Consider the following 6,089-nt stretch of genomic DNA (forward strand, 5'->3'; position numbering starts at 1 on the left):
AAATGGACAGCATATGGCACTCCAACCTGCCCAATTCACTTAAGCGAGACCTCTTCAAGTCTACCATCGTACCCATCCTCATGTACAGCTCCGAGACCTGGACCCTCAGCGCGCGCCTACACAAACGCCTTGACGGTTGCTATACCAACCTGCTTCGAAGGGTTCAAGGCTTGTTGTGGCAGTCCCATCCCACCTTGGACCAAATATGCGGCAACCTACCTCGAGCAAGCACCCGTCTGAGCCAACGTTGCGCTCAGTTTGCTGGTCACTGCTTCCGTGCCAAGACGGAGCTGATATCACAGCTTCTCCTTTGGAAACAATCTACCAGGGGTCGCCTCACCTACCCCGAAGTAATCGCACGGGACACTGGGATCCTTGTTTCAGAGCAGGGCTCTGCCATGGGTGACCCTGACTGCTGGCTAAGGTTTGTGCAAGGTCTCTCGGCTACGGCCGCACATTGATGATGATGATGAGTGTGAATGTTGTCTGTCTATCTGTGTTGGCCCTGCAATGAGGTGGCGACTTGTCCAGGGTGTACCCCGCCTTCCGCCCGTGTGCAGCTGGGACAGGCTCGAGCGCCCCCCGCGCCCGCATAAGGGACAAGCGGTTGAAAATGGATGGATGGATATTCAAGCAATGTACTATAAGTAGTAATAAGTAGTGTAGTGGTAGAGTCTAGGTCAATCTGTGGCTCCCGAGTAGCATGTGACTTAAAACCTCCTTGTTCTGGCTCCCTGAATATATCAATAATTAGTCAATAATTTCACACTAACATAAGTGTTATATTTTTTTACCTGAACCTAACCAATATTCAAATATTTTTTTCAGAAGTTGATAATATATTAATACTATGACACACTACAACTACAGTATGATGTAATAAACCAATGCAACTCTTCCCTTTCCCAGCAATAAAAACAAGAGTGACATGTAAATAATACCAGTTATGCAAATTGTCACTTCTTTTGTCAGAAAAGTTTTGTTAAGCTGTGATATCAATATTAAAGTTCTAGATCATAGGGTGTGTTATGTTTTGTCGCTCCTGACTATTTTCCTTTAGTTAAAGAGGGGTGTTGATAGAAAAGGTTATTGCTGCCAACCCCTTTCGTGTTTGCAAGAAAAAAAAATCATATATTGCCCAGAAAAATCAAAGCGTATGTTGTTGATTTTAAAGTAAGATGGGTCCATTAAAATGTTGACATGTTTGGATTTAAGCACTTTTTAGTTTTAAAATTACATCAATATTAGTGTTGACAAATGATCACCTTTTTTAATCAGACAAATCACACTTTAGCATTTTAATTAATTGCAGTAAATTATTTGAGTTCATCATTTAAATTCCATCCATCCATTTTTCTACCGTTTAACCTAGACATGGCAACACCGGTGTTGGTTGACCCAGGACAAGTCAGATTGATTCGGGCAACTTAGCCCGTCCATGGAAAGACAGTCATCGATGAATCAAATTTCTAGGTGTAATAAAAGATGATAAAATGAAATGAAAAAATACAACATAAAGTGGCAAGAAATACTTCAATAATGAAGAAAACAAAATATGTTCTGGACCAAAAATCACCCCATATTCTCTATTGCTCGTTAGTGTTATCATATCTAAGTTAGCATGTAGAAATATGCAGAAATAATTACAAAAGTACTCTTAAATCACTAATTGTGTTACAAAAAAGTTCAGTTAGGATGATACATAATGTTTGTTACAGAGAACATTCAAAACCGTTTATAGAGTCAAAAATATTAAAATTCTATGATTTTGTGCATTTGCAAACAACAGTTATGCACAAAGCAAACTATAACCTGCTACTTAAAATGTGCCAACAATTGCTCTTAACAAAAATAGACAAATATAAACTTAGATAAAAATCAACTTAAAGCATGTGTACCTTACCTTCAGTATATCAGTAAATTATGGATTGGATTAATAAACAATTTACTGATATGATTCAGTTACTTTTCAAATTTGGTGTTTACAAAGAACAAATATGTGATATTGTAAGTACATGTTCAAAATAAACCACCATAATGCCACAACCATAAAACATACTGCCTCCCCAGGCCACCATAGCATATATCAAAGTGGGTGTGTCTTGAATCAATCAATCAAAGTTATTTATATAGCCCTTAATCACAAAAGTGTCTCAAAGGGCTGCACAAACCACAACGACATCCTCGGCTCAAATCCCACATCTTGGCAAGAAAAAAGTAAATCCAATGGGATACAATGAGAAACCTTGGAGGGGACGCAGATGTGGGGACCCCCCGGGGCGACCGGTGCAATGGACGTTGAGTGGATCTAGTTAATAGTGTGAGAGTCCAGTCCATAGTGGATCTAGTTAATGGTGTGAGTCCAGTCCATAGTGGGGCCAGCAGGAGATCATCTTGAGTGGAGACAAGTCAGCAGCGCAGAGACGTCCCCAACTGATGCATAGATGAGTGGTCCACCCCGGGTCCCGACTTTGAACAGCTAGCGCATAGACATGGAGTTAACAGAGAGGAGAGAGTGGAAAGAAGATGATGAGGTGCCCATGGGCGAAAGATATGTGAAAACGAGATTCTATGGTTTCCTAAATATTTATAGAGACTGCTCAAAGGACCTGGTATCAGGAAACGTTGGGGAAGGAGTGTATATTCCAGATGTTGATGTGTCAATATGAAAAGTACTTTGTAATACCTGTCACTAGTCACAGCTGTAATGGTCGCTATCATACTAGCACTACAATGGATAGAGAAAATACAACCGCTGACAGCAGTGAACGGACACAAACATTTGACAGACAGTAAGTGAACGGGGACATACAGTTGACAGACAGTTGCAATAGCCAATCAGATCACGAGTTTTTGTCAGTAAGGCCTTCTAGCTGGCCTAAGGCAGATATACAGTATTGTGATGTTATGAGCTAGGTAATATAAGAACACCATTACCCAGCATGCCACAGTAGTGAAGAGCATGTGCAGTAGCCCCGTTTAGGTTGTTGAATGTAGACATGCCGGCAGCTTGATGTTATTGATGAGCACACTGTGAAGTAAACTTTAAGAACTCAGCCAACACGCCTCGTCTGCATCTTTTATGATTAGACAAGACAACACATATATTTGCAAGACCATTTTTAAGAAGGATATTTAAAGAGAAATTACATATTGTGAGACGATGTCGGCCAACCCCGGAAGCTAGCTCAGCTGTCCCGGCGATGAAATGTGAGTTCAGATATTTTATTTGTATGTATGTATTATTTTCGGGTCTCCCTCTGTCTAGCATTAAAAGATTACAGTTGGTAGAAAATGCGGCTGCTAGACTTTTGACAAGAACAAGAAGTTTGATCATATTACGCCTATAGTGTAAATACCTTTATCTACCTATATACACATATACCTAAATATATACCTATACTGGCTCACCTGCACTGGCTTCCTGTGCACTTAAAGGCCTACTGAAACCCACTACTACCGACTACCCAGTCTGATAGTTTATATATCAATGATGAAATCTTAACATTGCAACACATGCCAATACGGCCGGGTTAACTTATAAAGTGCAATTTTAAATTTCCCGCTAAACTTCCGGTTGAAAACGTCTATGTATGATGACGTATGCGCGTGACGTCAATCATTGAAACGGAAGTATTCGGACACCATTGAATCCAATACAAAAAAGCTCTGTTTTCATCTCAAAATTCCACAGTATTCTGGACATCTGTGTTGGTGAATCTTTTGCAATTTGTTTAATGAACAATGAAGACTGCAAAGAAGAAAGTTGTAGGTGGGATCTGTGTATTAGCGGCTGGCTCCAGCAACACAACCAGGAGGACTTTGACTTGGATAGCAGACGCGCTAGCCGCCGCTAGCCACCGACCGCACGGATGATCGGGTGAAGTCCTTCATTCTTCCGTCTGTCGCTGGAACGCAGGTGAGCACGGGTGTTGATGAGCAGATGAGGGCTGGCTGGCGTAGGTGGATAGCTAATGTTTTTAGCATAGCTCTGTGAGGTCCGGTTGCTAAGTTAGCTTCAATGGCGTCGTTAGCAACAGCATTGTTAAGCTTCGCCAAGCTGGAAAGCATTAACCGTGTATTTACAGGTCCATGGTTTAATAGTATTGTCCATCTTCTGTCTATCCTTCCAGTCAGGGGCTTATTCCGTCTGTTTCTATATGCAGTTAAGCACGATGCTATCACGTTAGCTCCGTAGCTAAAGTGTTTCGCCGATGTATTGTCGTGGAGATAAAAGTCACTGTGAATGTCCATTTCGCATTCTCGACTCTCATTTTCAAGAGGATATAGTATCCGAGGTGGTTTAAAATACAAATCTGTGATCCACAATAGAAAAAGGAGAGAGTGTGGAATCCAATGAGACCTTGTACCTAAGTTACGGTCAGAGCGAAAAAAGATACGCCCTGCACTGCACTTCAGTCCTTCACTCTAACGTTCCTCATCCACAAATCTTTCATCCTCGCTCAAATTAATGGGGTAATCGTCGCTTTCTCGGTCTGAATCGCTCTCGCTGCATTGAAAACAATGGGGAAATGTGAGGAGCCCTTCAACCTGCCACGTCACGCTACTTCCGGTCCAGGCAAGGCTTTTTTTATCATTGACCAAAAGTTGCGAACTTTATCGTCGTTGTTCTCTACTAAATCCTTTCAGCAAAATATGGCAATATCGCGAAATGATCAAGTATGACACATAGAACGGATCTGCTATCCCCGTTTAAATAAAAAAAATTAATTTCACTAAGCCTTTTTTTTTTTTTCCTTTTTTTTGTCCTGTCCAGCTTCTCAGGCAAATCATATAGTTGATGTAGATGCCCATATCGGCTGTTCAGATTTACTTTACAAAAGAGAAGTGTAGGATACTTCTCTTGTTGCCTTATTTGTATTTGACTTTATTAAATGTATTTATATTATCCTTTGGTGCAGCCGGGCCGGAGCAGGAGGGGATAGAAAGAGAAAAAAAGGAAGACAGAGGGGGGAATTGTGGGGACAAGAGGGGGATTAGACAGAGAGACAAAAACAACAACGGCAAACACAACAACGACAACAACAACAATAGAGCAACATCAGCAAATACGACATGTACAAATATGATGGTAAAAGTAATAGCAAATAAGCAGTTAGCGAAAATAAAAAATAATACAGAAATGACAATGAGCATTATTACACTAAAAATGGAGCAATACAAATACCAATAGAAATAGCGCTATTGATAATTAACATTGTTCATTTCAGTAGGCCTTTAAGATGTGACTTTAAGGTTTTACTACTTACGTATAAAATACAAAACGGTCTATCTCCATCCCATCTTGCCGATTGTATTGTACCATATGTCCCGGCAAGAAATCTGCGTTCAAAGAACTCCAACTTATTAGTGATTCCCAGAGCCCCAAAAAAGTCTGCGGGCAATAGAGCGTTTTCTATTCGGGCTCCAGTACTCTGGAATGCCCTCCTGGTAGCAGTTAGAGATGCTACCTCAGTAGAAGCATTTAAGTCCCATTTAAACTCATTTGTATAGTCTAGCCCAGTGTTTTTCAACCTTTTTGGAGCCAAGGCACATTTTTGTTCATTGAAAAAATGCGGAGGCACACCACCAGCAGAAAACATTAAAAATGCAAAATTGGTAGTTGATATTGACAGTAAAAAGTAATTGTTGCAATTGTTGGATATGAATTCAAATCATAACCAAGCATGCATCAATATAGCTCTTGTCTCAAAGTAGGTGTACTGTAACGATCTGTCACATCACGCCGTGACTTATTTGGAGTTTTTTGGGGTTTTCCTGTGTGTACTACGTCTTGCGCTCCTATTTTGGTGGCTTTTCCTGTTTTGTTGGTATTTTTCAGTAGCAGTTTCATGTCTTCCTTTGAGCGCTATTCCCCGCACCTGCTTTGTTTTAGCGATCAAGACTATTTCAGTAGTGCAGACGCTATCCTTCTGTGTGGAAATTGTTGAATGTCATGTCATGTACGGATGTACTTTGTGGACGCCGTCTGCTTCACACGCTGTAAGTCTTTGCTGTCGTCCAGCATTCTGTTTTTGTTTACTTGTAGCCAGTTCAGTTTTAGTTTCGTTTTCCATAGCCATCCCTAA

The sequence above is a fragment of the Entelurus aequoreus genome, linkage group LG04, assembly GCF_033978785.1.
Source record: "Entelurus aequoreus isolate RoL-2023_Sb linkage group LG04, RoL_Eaeq_v1.1, whole genome shotgun sequence".
NCBI lineage: Eukaryota > Metazoa > Chordata > Actinopteri > Syngnathiformes > Syngnathidae > Entelurus > Entelurus aequoreus.